The sequence below is a fragment of the Sus scrofa genome, chromosome 10 (genome assembly GCF_054392235.1).
Source record: "Sus scrofa isolate SSC_HxYL_T2T_F1_AM1 chromosome 10, Sscrofa_HxYL_maternal_Yorkshire_Landrace_v2.0, whole genome shotgun sequence".
NCBI classification, from domain to species: domain Eukaryota; kingdom Metazoa; phylum Chordata; class Mammalia; order Artiodactyla; family Suidae; genus Sus; species Sus scrofa.
Genome location: NC_139392.1, coordinates 1,790,821 through 1,807,604, shown reverse-complemented (window position 1 = coordinate 1,807,604; position 16,784 = coordinate 1,790,821). Strand labels below are relative to the sequence as shown.

At 34.4% G+C, this 16,784-nt stretch overlaps 1 long non-coding RNA gene and 1 other non-coding gene across 7 annotated transcripts in view; both read left to right on the top strand.

Annotated features, from left to right (window-relative positions):
- LOC146398753 (uncharacterized) overlaps nucleotides 1–16,784 on the top strand; it is a 244,947-nt gene that overhangs the window by 63,681 nt on the left and 164,482 nt on the right. The window lies entirely within an intron of this gene.
- TRNAS-CGA (transfer RNA serine (anticodon CGA)) lies at nucleotides 12,819–12,900 on the top strand. Its single transcript has one exon. It is a non-coding gene; the product is annotated as a tRNA-Ser (tRNA).

Genomic DNA, 16,784 nt, shown 5'->3' with positions numbered 1-16,784 from the left:
AGTTCCCATCATGGCTCAGTAGTAACAAGCCTGACTAGTATTCGTGAAGATGCGGGTTTGATCCCTGGCCTCGCTCACTGGGTTAAGGATCTGGTGTTGCTGTGAGCCTTGGTCGCATACATGGCTGGGATCCAGCATTGCTGTGGCCGTGGTGTAGGATGGCAGCTACAGCGCTGATCTGACCCCTAGTCTGGGAACTTCCATATGCCACATGTGTCGCCCTTAAAAAAAAAAAAAAAAAAAAAAAAAAAGATATTTTAAACAGGTGCACCCTGAACCAAGTAATTCAAAATCTGCCACTGAGATTAAAGATTCCAAAAGAAGATATTAAAAACCTGTGGGGTTGGTGGGAGGATTGAGTGAAATAGATGAGAGGGCTTAAGAGGTACCAGCTTCCAGTTACAAATTAAATGAGCTACAGGGACGGAATGTACCCTGCAGGGAATACAGTCGTTAATAATGTCACATCTTTATATGATGATGAAGGTGGTGGAAAGGTAGAAACTTCTAGTTATCTTAGATTATAAGCACTGCAGATATAATGTGAAACACGATTATATAATTAGCAGGGTTCTATGCTATATAGAGAAGCATGTATCTGAAAGAATTTTCGTTACAAGGAAAATTTTTTCTTGTTCTTTTATTTTTTGTCTGTATAAGGGGATGGATGCTCACGAAACTTACTGTGGTAATCATTTCATGATGTATACAAGTCAAATCATTCCGTTGTACACCTTAAACTCACACAGTGCTGTATTTCCATTATACCTCAATAAAACCAGAAGACAAGTTTTAAAAAATAATAATTTAAAAATAACATAAAAGCATTTAAGAGGAAAGATAAATCTAGAGTTGGTCAGAATTATTCTACAGTTGCAAAGGCTAAAGGTAGTCTGTACCATACTTTTTAGTATTTAGTTTTAGTAATTAAAATTATAGTCATAGCTCTGATTGTTTTTAGAGTTTGTGTTCAATATGTGTTGAAATATTTTTAATAAAATATTTGTTGCCTTCATAATGTCTTAATGAAAAGAGTCCCATAAGATATATAAAACACCCTAGCCTAATTGTATTACTTTACTCTTTCAATCAGTAAGGTCTCTGGTTCTAACAGTGGCGTAAGAAGAAAATCAAATATTATATACTTAATGAGGCTTAACAGGATTATGTACTTTTCATTGTGAAATTTTTCTTAAATTAATGGCTAAATCAGCAAAGTTGTCTAAAATTTTCATCTTTTTAGGGTCTATTTTTCTTATACAAATGATTAATGATTAAAGAAATATTAATAAATGTATTGAACAATATACTTGTCGGTAGTTAACTAAACTTCCATTATTTAAAAAGTATCTCCTGGACATGGCTATTTTTTTGTCATGAAAATGAACATATATTGAGAAATAGAAATGTTTTGATAATTAAGTACCTCAGAGGAATTTTGGTGTCTTACCAATGATCAAAATATATTATCTACATATACATAAAAAATAAAGGATCCTGAGCACTTAAATAGGCTGATTCCACAATACCTTCAAAGAAGTTTCATTAATTTTTGGTATGTCCTTACATCAAAGGATTTTAACACATTTTTATAGTTTGACAACGACATGTATAATTTGAATACTTATTTGTATAATTGTTTGAGGAATGTCTACCCCCCTTCATGGAAAAAAAATCTCCGTAAGAGGAGACGTTATGTGTATCCTTTAAATCAGTATCCTCGGCTAGGGCCGTACACGTAATCAAAAACTTTCGTTAAATATAGGAATATAGTAAATATAGGAATAAAGTAATACTACAGAGAGGAACATAATCAGGTAGAGAAGTTTTACATTTCTCAGACCCTAAACTCTTTACAACGTTAAAATATTGCATTACGATTTTACATGGCTTTATAATGTCTAAGAATATGTATATATTAATATATACATGCCATCTTAGGACAACCAGAAACTAGTTCAAGACTTAAGATTATTTGCATTTTAAAAGCATTGAATCTGAAACATGGAAAATTGCTTTCCCGGAGATATATTTGACAGTGTTGACTAATCCAGAATCCTTGCATAATGCTAGTCTTTGTGCTTAAAATAAATGGGACCAGAAAAGAGGCCAAAAGCAATAATTTGCTTTTTTGTCATATATTTGCAATTTGCAAATTGAAAGATAGAAATCAGTTAACTTGCTCAAACTACATGTACATTTATTGTATATTTAATTCCAAAATTTACTCTTAACTGTTAGGCAAATGTATGTAACTTTATCCGATTATGAAATTCCACCTTAATACTACTTTGTTGAGAGCTCTAATATGAATGGTTATTAACTTTATAACAAATGATACTTTTTTTGTCTTTTTAGGGCCACATCCACGGCATATGGAGATTCCTAGGCTAGGGGTCAAATTGGAGTTGTAGCTGCTGCCCTACACCACAGCCACAGCAACGGCCAGATCCAAGCCGTGTCTCTGACCTACACCACAGCTCACAGAAATGCCCAATCCTTAACCCACTGAGCAAGGCCAGGGATCAAACTTGCGTCCTTGTGGATACTAGTCACATGAGTTTCTGCTGAGCCACAACAGGAACTCCCAACAAATGATACTTTCTGCATCTAATAAATGAATATTGCATTTTTCTATTTATTCTGTTAATAGGATAAGCAACACTGATTGGTTTTCACAGGTTCGGGTGACCTTAATTCCCTGGAATAAATCAAACTTGGAGTTCCCATTGTGGCTCAGCTGTAACAAACCTGACGAGTATCCATGAGAATGTAGATTTGATCCCTGGCCCCACTCAGTGGGTTAAGGATCTGGCATTGCTGTGGGCTGCAGTGTAGGTTGATCCTGCATTGCTTTGGCTGTGGTATAGGCCGGCAGCTGCAGCTCCAACTCAACCCCTTCCATATGCAGAGGGTGTAACCCTAAAAAAAAAGGAAAAAAAAACAAAGTCTATCGTCTTATCCTTTTTATTTTTAGGATTCAGTCGTTAATATTTCTTTACGATTTTACATCTGTATTAATGAACAGTTTTGATAAATGAACTTCCTTTTCCTTTTTTTTAATTGACAAACCATATTTATGCATATTTAAGATGTACAATGTGATAGTTTAATGCAGATATATATTTTGAGATAATTACCCCAAACAATTTAATTAACACATCCAGTTCCTCGTATAGTTCATAGGCTTTTTGCTATTCGTTTTTGGTGTGGTGAGAACACAAAAGTTATTCTTTTAGCAAAATTCAAGTTTGCGTATACTGTTAAGTAGAGTCATTATTGTCTCCGGTGCATTGCTCTAGGGATGTGTATTAAGTCCCCGGGGCTTGTTCATCTTATGCCTGAAATGATGACCCACATTTTTTACTGTTTGACCCACATCCGTCCATTTCCCATCCCCGAGACCCAACCATCGACTCTCTGGTTGTAGGAGTTCAGCTGTTTGAGACTCCACCTCTAAGAGTTCATACAGTGTATGCTTTCTTTGTCTGGCTTCCTTTACTTAGAATGATATCTTCTGTGCTCACCCAAGTTGACACAAATGGTAAGATTCTCCAATTTTTACGGCTGAATCGTATTTCACATATGCACAACTCATATCATACATCATATTTTTCATGTCTTCACATTTTTAATAATTCTGAAATAAATACGGGAGTGCAGATGTCACTTGAGACACTGATTTTGCTTCCTTTGGATACATTCCGAGAAATTACTTGCCGTATCATATCGTTGTTCATGTTTGGAGGGACTTCTACACTGTTTTTCACAACTATCCCAATTTATATCCCCAGCCACAGTGCACAAGGATTCCATTCTCCCCACACCCCTACCAACACCTATTATATCTTACCTTTAAGGGAACAGCCATCCTAACAGGTGTGAGGGGTATTTCACTGTGACTTTGATTTGCCTTTCCTGATGACTAGTGATGCTGAGCTTTTCACATACCTCGTGGCCATTCGCATATATTCTTTGGAAAAACATCCGTAGGTACTTGCCTAATTTTCTAATAAGGTTATTTTGTTTTGTTTTTTTCTTGGGCTGTATGAAGTCTTTGTATATTTTGCATATTAGTCCCTTATGAAATAGAAGGTTTACAAATATTTTCTCCTGTTCTGTAAGTTGACTTTCCATTTGTTGGTTATTTCCTTTGCTGGGCAGAAGATTTTTGGTTTGATGTAATTCCACTTGATTTTTTATTTTATTGCTTAGGGTTTCAGTGTCTTATACAAAAAAAGTCATTACCAAGGCCAATGTTAAGGAGTTTTTCCCATGTTTTCATCTAAGTGTTTATGGTTTCATGTCTTACATTGAAGTCTTTTACCCATTTTGAGTTGATTTTTATATTTGATGTAAGATAAGGGTCCAGTTTCATTTTTTTGCATGTAGGTATCCAGTCCTCCCCAACCTATTTACTGAGGAGGCTACCCATTCCCCATGTGCTAGTGGCGTTCTTGGATAAGCGCCCTTATATGCATGCATGGGTTTACTTCTGAGCTCGATATTTTATTCCATTGGCCTATGTGTCATAGCATTTTTATTACCATAACTTTGTGCCTAATTTAAAATCAGATAATATGATCCCTTCAGCTTTGTTTTTCTTTCTTGAAATTGTTTTAATTATTCAGAGTCATGTGTGCTTCCACATAAATTTAGGGACAGCGCTTTTTTCTACTCCTTTAAAAGCATCATTAGAATTTTGATAGGATTTCATGAAGTATGCTATGTATAAGATTGTCATATGTAGCCTTTACTACATTGAAGTGCATTTCTTGTATACCTAATTTATGAAAAGTTTTTATCATGGAAAGTCTAATCTTTTGAAACAAATTTGAGAGTGTTCTCCCCTCTTCAATTTTTTGGAAGAGCTTAAGGAGGATTGACATTAATTCTTTTTTAAATGTTTGGTAGAATTTACCAGAATTTACCCTCTGACCCCAAGCTTTTCAGTATTGGGAGGATTTGGGTCAGTGATTCAGTTTTCTTACTTATTATTATTGCTCTGTTCAGATTTTCTATTTCTTCATGATTCTGTCTTAGGATATATATGTTCCTAGAAATGCATTCATTTGTTCTAGATCATCCAATTTGATGGCATGCAATTGTTCTCAGTAGTATATATGATTTTTTGAATCTGTGTGGTATCAGTTGCAGTGTCTTCTCTGTCATTTATAATTTTATTTATTTGAATCCCTTTTATTTTTCTCAGTCCAGCTAACAGTTTGTCATTTTGGTATATTAAGTAAAATTCTTTATTTTTTCCTATTGACTTTCTGGTGTCTACGTCATTTATTTCTGCTCAGTTTTTTTAGGTTTTATTTTTTCCTTTCTCCTGCTAAATTTTGGACTTAGTTTGTTCCTCTATTAGCTCCTTGAGATGTCAATGTAGGTTGCTTATTTGAGTCCTTAGGTTATTTATTTGAAATCTTTCTTCTTTTTTAATGTAGCTGCTTATCTATAAACGTCCCGCTTAGCATCTTTTGGCAGAATGCCATAAATTTTTATATGTTGTATTTCCATTTTTTTATCTGTCTCAAGATACTTTTTACTTTTGTTTGTGATTTCCTTCACTTATTATTGGTTGTTTCGTAGCGTATTGTTTGGTTACTATGTTTATTCATTTTGCAATCTTGACCCCTAATTTCATACTGTTATGGTATTAAAGGATGCTTGATATACTTTTTATCTTCTTAGATTTATTAGAACTTGCTTTGCAACCCAACATATGTTCAGTTGTGGAGAAAGCTGTACATGCGCTTGAGAAGTGTATTTATTCTGGTGGTGCTGGATGGAATGTCTGCATATATCTTCAAGGTCTATGTGGTTTGTCGTGTTATTGAATTTGCTGTTTCTGTATTTATTTTCCCTCTGGATGATCCTTCTGTTGTTAAAAGTGGTTATGAAGTACTATCCTCTTATTATCATAGTTCTGACTAGTTCCTCTTTCCGTGCTCTTAATGCTTTAAATATTTGACAGTCCAATGTTGCACTCATAAGTTCTTACAATTACTGTATTCTCTTCATAAACTGATCCTTATATCACTGAAGAGTGACCTTCTCTCTTCTGACTGATTTTGACTGAATGTGTATTTTATCTGATATGTGTAGACCTTTCTGCTTTCTTCTGATTACAATTTGCATGAAATTTCTTTTTCCAAGCATTCCTTTTCAGCCCCTGTGTGCCTTAAAGCTAATGTGTGTCTTTTAGGCGGCACATGGTTGGGCCTTATTTGTTATCTGTTCAGGAACTGTAACTTTTGATTAGGTAATTTAATCCATGCACATTTTAAGTAATTATTGATAGGAACTGACTTACTATTGTAATTTTTTTGGTTGATTTCTTACTTTTTGTAGTTTCTTTGATCCTTTCTTCTTGTATTCTTTTTTTTTTTTTTTTTTTGGCCCCTTTTGGTATTAGCATGGTTTAATTCCTTTCTCAACTTTTTGTATCTTCTATAGGTTTTTCTTTGTGGGTATCATAAGGCTTACATAAAACCTTATAGATATAACAGTTTATTTTAAGCCAGTAGCAACTTACTTTCAATTGTGTATAAAAGCTCTGCATTTTAACTTCTCTTCCCCTCATATTTTATACTAGCAATGTCCTAGTTCACATGTTTTATATTGTGCATCCACTGAAAATTACTGTAGCTATAGTTATGTTACTAGTCCTGTCTTTAGCCTTGTGTTGTAGAGTTTAAAGGTACAATAATTACAGTATTGGAGTATTCTGCATTTGACTGTACATTGATCTTTACCAGTGAGTTTTATGCTTTTATGTGTTTTCCTATTGTTGCTTAACTCCCTTTTGTTTCACTCGAAAATCTCCCTCTTTAGCACATATGTTCTTGTAAGGCGGTTCTGGTAATGACGAACTCCCTCGGCTTTTTTTGTCCAGAAATGTCTTTGCTGCCTTCATTTCTGGAGGACATCATTGCCAAGTGTACTATTTTCTGCTGGCAGTTTTCGAGGACTTGGGCAGGGATTGATCTCGCCTGGTCCTTGGCCGAGTGGGGCTGCCTGCAGTGGTGCCTCAGGGTCCATGGCTGGGATCAGGGTCTCTGTACCTGGCTGTGGATGCCTGGATGGTCAAAAAGAATATTAAGTGAATTCACAGGTAATAAGCAAATATAAGGTACAATTGGATAATAAAATATTTCATCAGGTTCAAAAATGTTGAAAGAGAGAGAAGTAGATGGCAGGATTATGAAACGTGGTAAAATCACAGACCCAGCCAAAACATAGTGGTTACATCAAACGTATACGTACTAATACACCCAGTTCAAAACCTATTGGTCTAGATCAAGGTTGATAAATACTTTCTGGAAGAAGCTGGATAGTAAATACTTTGGACGTTGTTGGCTGTGTGTTTTCTGCCATTAACTGCTCATCTCTGCAGTTGAAGCATGAAAACAGCCATGGACAATATGTCAGTGAATGAACAGGGTTGTCTTTTAATAAAATTCAATCCAAAAAATAAGTGACAAGCAGTACTTAACCAGTTGTAAATAGTCTCTTGAGCCCTGTTAATAAAGTGTTTAGTAAAAATTCCATAATTGTTCATAAGAAATACCTTAAACATGCATATGAAACTCGAATGCTGAAGGATGAAAAAGGCAAGTATTATATACACAAGTAATGTGCTAACTAGAAGATAAAGTAAACTAAATATTAGAAAAATAGCTCAGAAGTATTATTATCAAATATAAAAAAATTGCTACATTGCTATAAACCTGAATATATATTAATCTAGTTATAGGACCAAAACAGGAGAAAGAGACAGATTTAGAAAGTAAGAGATTGATTATTGTTCATTCAGTAAATGGCAGAAATAAAACAAAAAATGAAATAAAAAAATAAAAATTCCATAAATGTATGAGAGACTTGAAATACATGAAAATTATAAAATACATGAAAATAAAAATTATCTCAAATGACATTCACAGAACATTTGTATGCAACAGGTGTTGTGAATTTTATTGTGTACATATTTTAAATTCGTTGATATTGCTTTACAGATATCAACTTTTATTTGGATTTGTTCACATATTTACCGCTTTTACTTTTTTCTGAATACCTCTGCTTGTATCTGCCACAAAAATGACTTTTGCTACATTCTTCAAGCTTCATTTGGTGACAGTCTCTCAGGTTTTTTTTATTAGAAAATATATTTTTTACTGTTATTATAGAAGGGAGATATCTTTGCCACATATAGAATTCTAAGTTATTAGTTGCTTTGTATAGGTACTGTAAAGACATAATTCCATTTTTTTGTGTGTGACAATTTTTCTTTTGAGAAACCATATGTAAATCTTAGATTTGTTTTCTTAAAAGGAATATGTCGTCCCCCGCCCCACCCAGGTCTGGTTGCTTTTAAGATTTCCCTTTATCTTTGGTTTTCAGTTGTTTACTATTTGCTTTCATGTGGTTTGATTTATATTCATCATGAATTTCATTCATAGAACTTTTTAATCACTATTGCTTCATGTCCTTTTGCAAATACTGCTTCTATTATTTGGGGAATTCATTATACTATGATCTTTTCACCATGTTCCATATATATTTTATGCTATTTTTCTTTCATTTGCCTGTTGGTTTAAATTTGTATATTTTCTGCTGTGTTATTTTTCATTTCACTTATTCTTTCTTCACGTGTGTCTCATCTGATGTGAATCTATTGCGTTATTTCAGTTGTTACTTATTCCAACATATGTTCCAACCATCTCATATTATTCTTCAGCTTGCTATTAATTCATTGAATTTCTTAATCATGAGATTAAACTTGTCTGAAAGTAGATTTGAGTTTCTCTGGGAGCTCTTCATTTCATAGGTTCCTCGTATGCCTGCATTATGATCTTTGGGAGTTCCAGCTGAAAACCCAAGATATTTATCAGTGATTGTTCTTCTTACTGGTGTTTGAAGTACAGTTTTATCTGTCAATCTTCATATGAATGTCTAAAGCTCTATAGCAGCTCAGCCGCTCCTATTTCTTCTTATTATTTCAGCCTTAATTTTAGAAATGGCCAATACCTGAAGACAGAGAGTGTGTCTCAACACTAGGCATCCCTCGTCTTTAAATTCTGGGCACTTCAATTCCTTGTTACCTTGCTGGCATTTTTTACATAGATTTTAGTTTCCAATTGTGTCTATTGTGTATATTCAAGGTGTTCTCAGCGGGGGTGTATTCACATCACACTTATCACTCCTAAAAGCACACCTATTTCTAGCCCAGGGTTTCGGTGGTGACTTTACTGAGATGGGAAAAAACAGAAAAGCAATAGTTTGATGTTTGTGATTAATTTCACCCCGAACAAGATAAAGTTGAGGTACAAGGGCTACAACAATATAAGTTTCCAGATTGCCATTGGAAATACAAATTTATCATTTGATGTTTATGTTATCAGTTTGAGCTAATGATTAAACTCAGTAAATGTGTAAATTCTTATAGAAATTGAGCTTTAGAGATGAAAAAAAAAGGGGCTTAGATATAAGTGCTATGGAATTGCAAAATTTAGGTTATAGTCAGAGGAAAGATTCTGTAAACAAAAAAATGTTAGGGAGCAAATAAAGAGAAAAGATAAAATTAGGATAATTCATTGCTCTGAAAACTAAAAGAAGAAAAATATGTCTAAATGGGTAGAATAATCAATTGTGACAAATAGGCTGTATGTTTTTTTTGTTTGTTTTTTGTTTTGTCTTTTTGCTATTTCTTAGGCCGCTCCCACGGTATATGGAGATTCCCAGGCTAGGGGTCTAATTGGAGCCATAGCCACCAGCTTACGCCAGAGCCACAGCAACGTGGGGTCTGAGCTGCGTCTGCAACATGCACCACAGCTCACAGCAACGCCGGATCGTTAACCCACTGAGCAAGGCCAGGGACCGAACCCGCAACCTCATGGTTCCTAGTCGGATTCGTTAACCACTGCGCCACGACAGGAACTCCAGGCTGTGTTTTAATAAGGTGAATCCAGACTGGATCCAAATGTATCATCTGAGCATGGAATGGGTCATAGAAATTTTCCATTAAAATTGTAGGGTATAGAACAGAGAAGAGTGCTATATAAATTAATAGAATCTTGAAATTTCCATATATTTTGTGAACTAAAAAGCCTTAAAAACCTTCCACTATAAAATACTAAATAATACTGTGCACAATATAAGAAGCATCATTTTCAGTGCATAAATGACTTGGCAGGAACATGAGGAAAAATCCCTAGAGGCTAGAAGCAAAAAATAACAGAAAACAGGACTATAAATTGAAGCAGAAATTCCTGCTGCCCATCTCTGTAATTTGCATTTTAAATAGTACATATACAGTTACAAAATATAATACATATTAGACAATTCTTGAAAATAAAAAATAAAATGACATACAAAATACATTATGTAGAATAGAAACAAATCAGAATGGAAGGTTTAAAAATACATATATTTAAATAGAAGGGCTAAAAGTAATGAGCAAAACTTAGACATAGGAAGTAAGAAAAAGATAAACAGAACAAATCAAAAGGGAGTAGGAACAGGAAAATATAAAGTTCAAGGAAAAAATAATAAATGGAAAATGAATTGAGAGATTCAATGTAGCTAAAAATTGGCTCTTTGAAAAGATGAATACGAAATTCTCAGGTTTGGCAAAAAAAAGCAAACAAATGAGTGAAAGAGAAGAAAAAATACTTTAAAGTGTTTTAAAAATAGAGCATGTGAACTATTTTTAACCCAGGGATTTCACATATTGATAGTTAAATAAATTTGATAAATTTAATGATTTTATCAAAAGCTAGTCATTACCTAGAAATCATTCAAAAGGAACCGAACACCTGAATAAACATGTAATGACTAGAAAACTGGATTTAAGAGTAAAACTATCCACAAATATAAATGAGCACACAAAACACACAACAATAAAAAATCAGCAATAATTTCATAGGGGGTTTTACTAAACACTCTAAGGACATATTATTCTGAGCCAGTACAACTCTAAAATGATAGATATTAATTTTTATTAAGGCTATATAAGCCTGATTGCACAAACTACCTAGGAGATATAAATTGTAAACTACAGCCATTTTTACTTATTAGCAAATACATCAATAGGCAAATTTGAACAAAAGCTACCCAAATCTATCAAAACATAAAAGGGCTAGAATATATTGACCAAATTTGGTTGTTTCAAGGAATAAAAGCCTGCTTTGACAACCTAAAAATCTGTCAATGCAACCGGTAATCAAGATATCAATTGTAACATAACCAAGAAAAAAATGACAAATGATTCATTTCAATAGATGTAGAGGACTCAATAATATTAAGTCATATGTTATTAAAAATATTTGATAAATATTTTAAAAATTCTTATTTTAAAAATAAATAATAATCAAAAATTTATACCAACTACAGCCATAATGATCAAATAGTAAAAGCATTTCTTTTAAAAACATAATTTAAGATGCTTAGATTATAACTGTCATTCAGTACTCTCCTACAAGTCCACAAAATAAAGTAAAACAAAAAGACAGGATTAATAAGGATGAAGCAAGGGAATCATTATTTTCAGGTTCTCTGTCTTTTTTTCATATAAAATGAAATTATATAGCATAAAAATTTTGTAATGTTCATGAATGTAAGATCCTATAAAATAAACTTCATTTTTATATACTAGTCTTAAATACTTATGTAAATATAATTATATAAAATATATATAATGGCAGACATAAAATTGATAAGGGTTCAGTCTATCAGAGTATAGGTTCATGGGCATAAATATAATGAGTCAAGAGCCTTTAGACAGCCTTACAGATCTATGGAAATGAAAAATGACAAAGCCAGCATATAAGATCATAATGACTACTCAGTAAACAGTTTGGGACAGCTGAATGTATACCTAAATATTTATACAACATTCTAACAATTTGTCTATAATTAAATACTTAAATATAAAAGTAGAGTCTTAAATATTATATATATATATAATCCAAATATCTTTATAAGTCCCCTGAAAGGAAAGATTTCCTATAGTGCAAGAAATTTTTTTTTTTTTAATCTGAGAAACCATTTAGAACTGCAGAGAACCTCCCACAAAAGTTAAACTGCCCAGGAGGGGACAAGGAGGAGGGATGAACGGTGACTACTTTGGGAAGCCACCAGTTTCAACAGCCTCTTTCTTCTTTACCCTTGGGGATTCCTGAATTCCCTGGTAGAGTAGAAGGACTAGGAAGACAATCAAGATCCAGCTAAGGAAAAAAACAAACCTTTCAAAAGCGCTTTTTAATTTGTGAGTGAATTTCGAGGTCTTTATCACAAGATTATTTAAGTCTGCAAAGTGTTCCTCTGGGAGTCATGTGTTCAAGTCTGTCTTTTACATTCTGGAAATGCTGTATCCGAGATTATGCATTGGAAATACTGGTGGGTCCTGTCCAGTTGTCCTTCACAGCAGCAAGGCACAGTGTATTTGTAAGATCATTGGCACCCGATACAACCCTCACTTCATTCCTTGCTGAGTGTGAAAGCAAAACTAGGCAATCCAGGAAGACTGCAGAAAATTTTAGAACCTCTAGGATTCTTATGATGCTGGAATATTGCCTTCTCTCAGAGGTGAGACTCTACAGCATGGAGCCTGGCAGGATGGGAATAAGCTGGTTAAGGCAGGGAAGTGGCTGAGTGGAGAGATCTGATGGAGTTTGGGGAGTGATCTCCCTTTGCATGCTGCTTAAAGTAAACATGGCACATAAGCAAGAGTGGCCAGAATCTGTAGGCAGGATTCGAAATCACAGCCCTACATGGATGTGTTTTTCAATGCCTTAATAGGAATAGAGAGTCAAACTGTGATGGCGGAGTGGTTAAGGTCTTGGACGCGAAATCCAATGGGGTTTCCCTGCGCAGGTTCAAATCCTGCTCACAGCGTTTCATTTCACCTTACCTGTAAAAATCACAAAGTGATGATTGGACTGTCGTTGGTCATTGTTTGTCTTATTCCACAAGCAAACCGAGAAGTAAGGGGCCTGTTACCGACCAGGGTACAATCCCTGCATTTTGCCTCTTTATAACCTCCTCCTCCTCCAAACTGGGTGGGCACCTGCCAGAGACCTAGTGAAAGAATGCTCAAAACAGTTGCTCATTTTGTGCAGAATTTGTTCAATCTAAAAGTAACAGCAGATCCCAGTGGTAAGGAGAAACAAATTTTGTTTTGAAAATCTGTAATAAAATTCCCCATTCTAATAACAGAAATGTAGGTAGCTTTCTTAAAGATTTTCCTGATATTTAAAAACAAACAAATAAAAACCAGATTAGCAGGAACAATAAAAGTCTAGAATCATAAATATCCGTGTGTGTGCACACATGCCCTCGCCGAAGCACTCTTTAAAACATTGTACTTCAGAAATGAGGAAACTGAGGCAAAGAGAAGATACCCAACTTGAACTAAGGCAATGAAATCTAATGGGGGAAGAGTCTGGATAAAGGCTATGGGCACCGGGGAAGCACTTGGACCCAAACTGTGTGCTTCTCACTCTCAAAGTACCATCTTCCCTTATCCAACAGTGCAAGAATTAAAAACAAGACAATGATTGATACATTTTATTATATTTATATTAAAGTTTTAAACAAGTATCCTGAGGGATGTGAATATAACCATTTCACTCTCAGAGAGGTCATCAGATATATATATGACTGATACTGTTATTAATATTTAGAGTCCACCTTTATAGAAGAGTACAAATTGTATTAGTCAGCTATTGCCAGGTAATAAAACCTCTTCAGTAAAGAAGCATACAGCAGAAAGCAAACTAAAATGAAAACTGTCCCTGAACGATATCTGCTATTAATGCTGGCTCTCTAGAGATGAACCCTGGATATATAGTTTAATTGAAAGCTAGTCAGTGGCATTTTACTCACCCTTCTTCTCGAACCCTGTCAAACAAAGTAATGAGGTTCCACCAATAGCCTGTGGGGAACCTGAATTGTACTTCTGGTACAAATAACACATGTGGACAGAATTATACATAGTATTGACAAGGATATGAGTTTTATTCCCATTGTTACTGAATGACTAGAATATAAAAATCAAACAAGCAGAAAGTCTTGTCCTTAGTGTGTACTCACTTAAAAATAACATGAATAACACAGCAGCATTTTTAATGCCTCATCTACACACCATGGATTCATGCATTAAAAATTCCATCACTGCTGACATGGATGCATAACATAACTCCAGCATTTAGTGGATCACCTACCATTGCTGGGAAAGAAAAGACTATTTTTCCCATTTTTTTTTTTTTTAAATTTGCCTGTCCATCCCATTCCCTCCTCCTATCGCCTTGGCAACCACAAGTCTATTCTCCAAGCCCATGAGTTTTCTTTTCGGTGGAAAGGTTCATTTGTGCCCTATATCACATTCCAGATACAAGTGATACCATATGGGATTTGTCTTTCTCTTTCTGACTTACTTCACTTAGTATGAGTGTCTCTAGTTCCATCCATGTTGCTGCAAATGGCATTATTTTTTTCCTTTTTATGGCTGAGTAGGATTCCATTGCGTATATGTACCACATCTTCTTAATCCAATCATCCGTCGATGGACATTTAGGTTGTTTCCATGTCTTGGCTATTGTGAATAGTGCTGCAATGAACATACAGGTGCATAGTCTTTCTCAAGGAAAGTTTTATCCAGATATATGCCCAAGGGTGGGATTTCTGGGTCATATGGTAGTTCTATATTCAGTTTTCTGAGGAACCTCCACACTGTTTTCCATAGTGGTTGTACCAGCTTACATTCCCACCAACAGTGTAGGAGGGTTCCCTTTGCTCCACACCCTCTCCAGCATTTGTTATTTGTGGACTTATTAACAATGGCCATTCTGACCAGTGCGAGATGGCACCTCATGGTAGTTTTGATTTGCATTTCTCTAATAATCAGTGATATTGAGCATTTTTTCATGTGCTTATTGGCCAGCTGTATATCTTCTTTGGAGAAATGTCTATTCAGGCCTTTTACCCATTTTTTTTTGTTGCCCCAATACATATTTTTTTTTTCCTACTGTACAGCATGGTGCCCCAGTTACACATAGATGTGTACATTCTTTTTTTCATATGATATTACTTATATCTGCCCATTTTTCAGTTGGGTTGTTGCTTTTTTTGCTGTTGAGTGGTATAAGTTGTTTGTATATTTTAGAGACTAAGCCCTTGTCAGTTGTATCATTTGAAACTATTTTCTCCCATCCTGCAGGTTGTCTTCTTTTTTTATTTTTATTTTTTTTATGGTTTCCTTTCCTGTGCAAAAGCTTGTCAATTTGATTATGTCCCATTGGTTTACTTTGGCTTTTATTTCTGTTGCCTTGGGAGACTGACCCAAGAAAACATTGGTACAGTTTATGTGAGAGAACGTTTTGCCTATGTTCTTTTGTAGGAGTTAAAATGATTAAATTTTAAATGTTGGAATATTTTTTGAAAAATGATGAAATTTATAGCTATTCTTAAATTAAAAATAAAAATGGAAAAATTTCTGTGCTAAGTTTCTCAAAGTCAATGTAATAAAAAAATAAAAGCAATAAGTTTTAGAAGGTAATTGCTACTGGCTGTCATTAGTATTCAATATGAGTCTATACTGGAGAAAAGCTGTAGTCCAGAATAAGACATGACAAGCTCATATAAGTAAGGATTTCACAGATTTAAAATGTACAATACGCAATTGTGATACCCATAATGTTGTAACTATAACTCATCACCTTTAGTCCTTATAGAAAATTATAACAGAGGGATAGTAATAAAAATTGAGAGCCTCACAGAAAAAAAAGAAATATGAGTAAAAAATGGGACAATACATAAAAGGTAATTGTGGGAAATAATATCATCAGTTCAAAAGCTCAAAAAATTCATTTTCTTTATTATTATTATTTTGCTTTTTAGTGCTGCACCTGCGGCATATGGAGGTTCCCAGGCTAGGGGTCTAATTGGAGCTACAGCTGTCGGCCTATGCCAGAGACACAGCAACACCAGATCTGACCCACAGCTGCGACCTACACCACAGCTCACGGCAACACTGGCTCCATAACCCACTGAGCGAGGCCAGGGATTGAACCCACAACCTCATGGTTCCTAATCAGATTCATTTCCCCTGTGCCATGACAGGAACTCCAAAAAGTGCATTTTCTGAGAGAGTAGATTGAACAGAAAAAGATCTGAATCTAAAATTTAGATTTACACTGGTCTAGAAATACTGGACCAAAAAAAAAAAAAAATAGATGTATAGAAATGAAAATATCATCTTTAAGGTGTAATAGGATGATATGACAGATATCTACATAATAAAATTAGATGGTTTTTAAAAAATTCTCATTCATGTTTTGCATAGTCAGAAGATAAATTTAGCAATAGTTTAAACCTTCAGTATAAAAATACTGTGTTCCAGAGTTTATACAAAATACTAAAATCAATTGTTTTCATGAGTTCTTGCACACATTGAGGCCAAAATAGATAAAATACTGTTTCACACAAAAGTATATAAGAAGTATCCTTTTGAAGTATCTGTCTAAACAGAACACTCAAAAGTAATTTCTTAACATCTTTTCAAGAGCAATAAAAACCTCTCAGGATGTCAAAAGTTTTACAGTGGATGTTTCAAAACTGCTAAGTTACGTATTTCACATGTAAGTCTAACAAAGTAGTTACTCCCTCCATAAGCTTATAAAAGCAGCACAAGCCAGCTTAGAACCAAGTACAGAATACGGAAAATACAAACACATAAGAGTTCATTCACAACATTCCACCCCAAATTGGTAATAAATTAA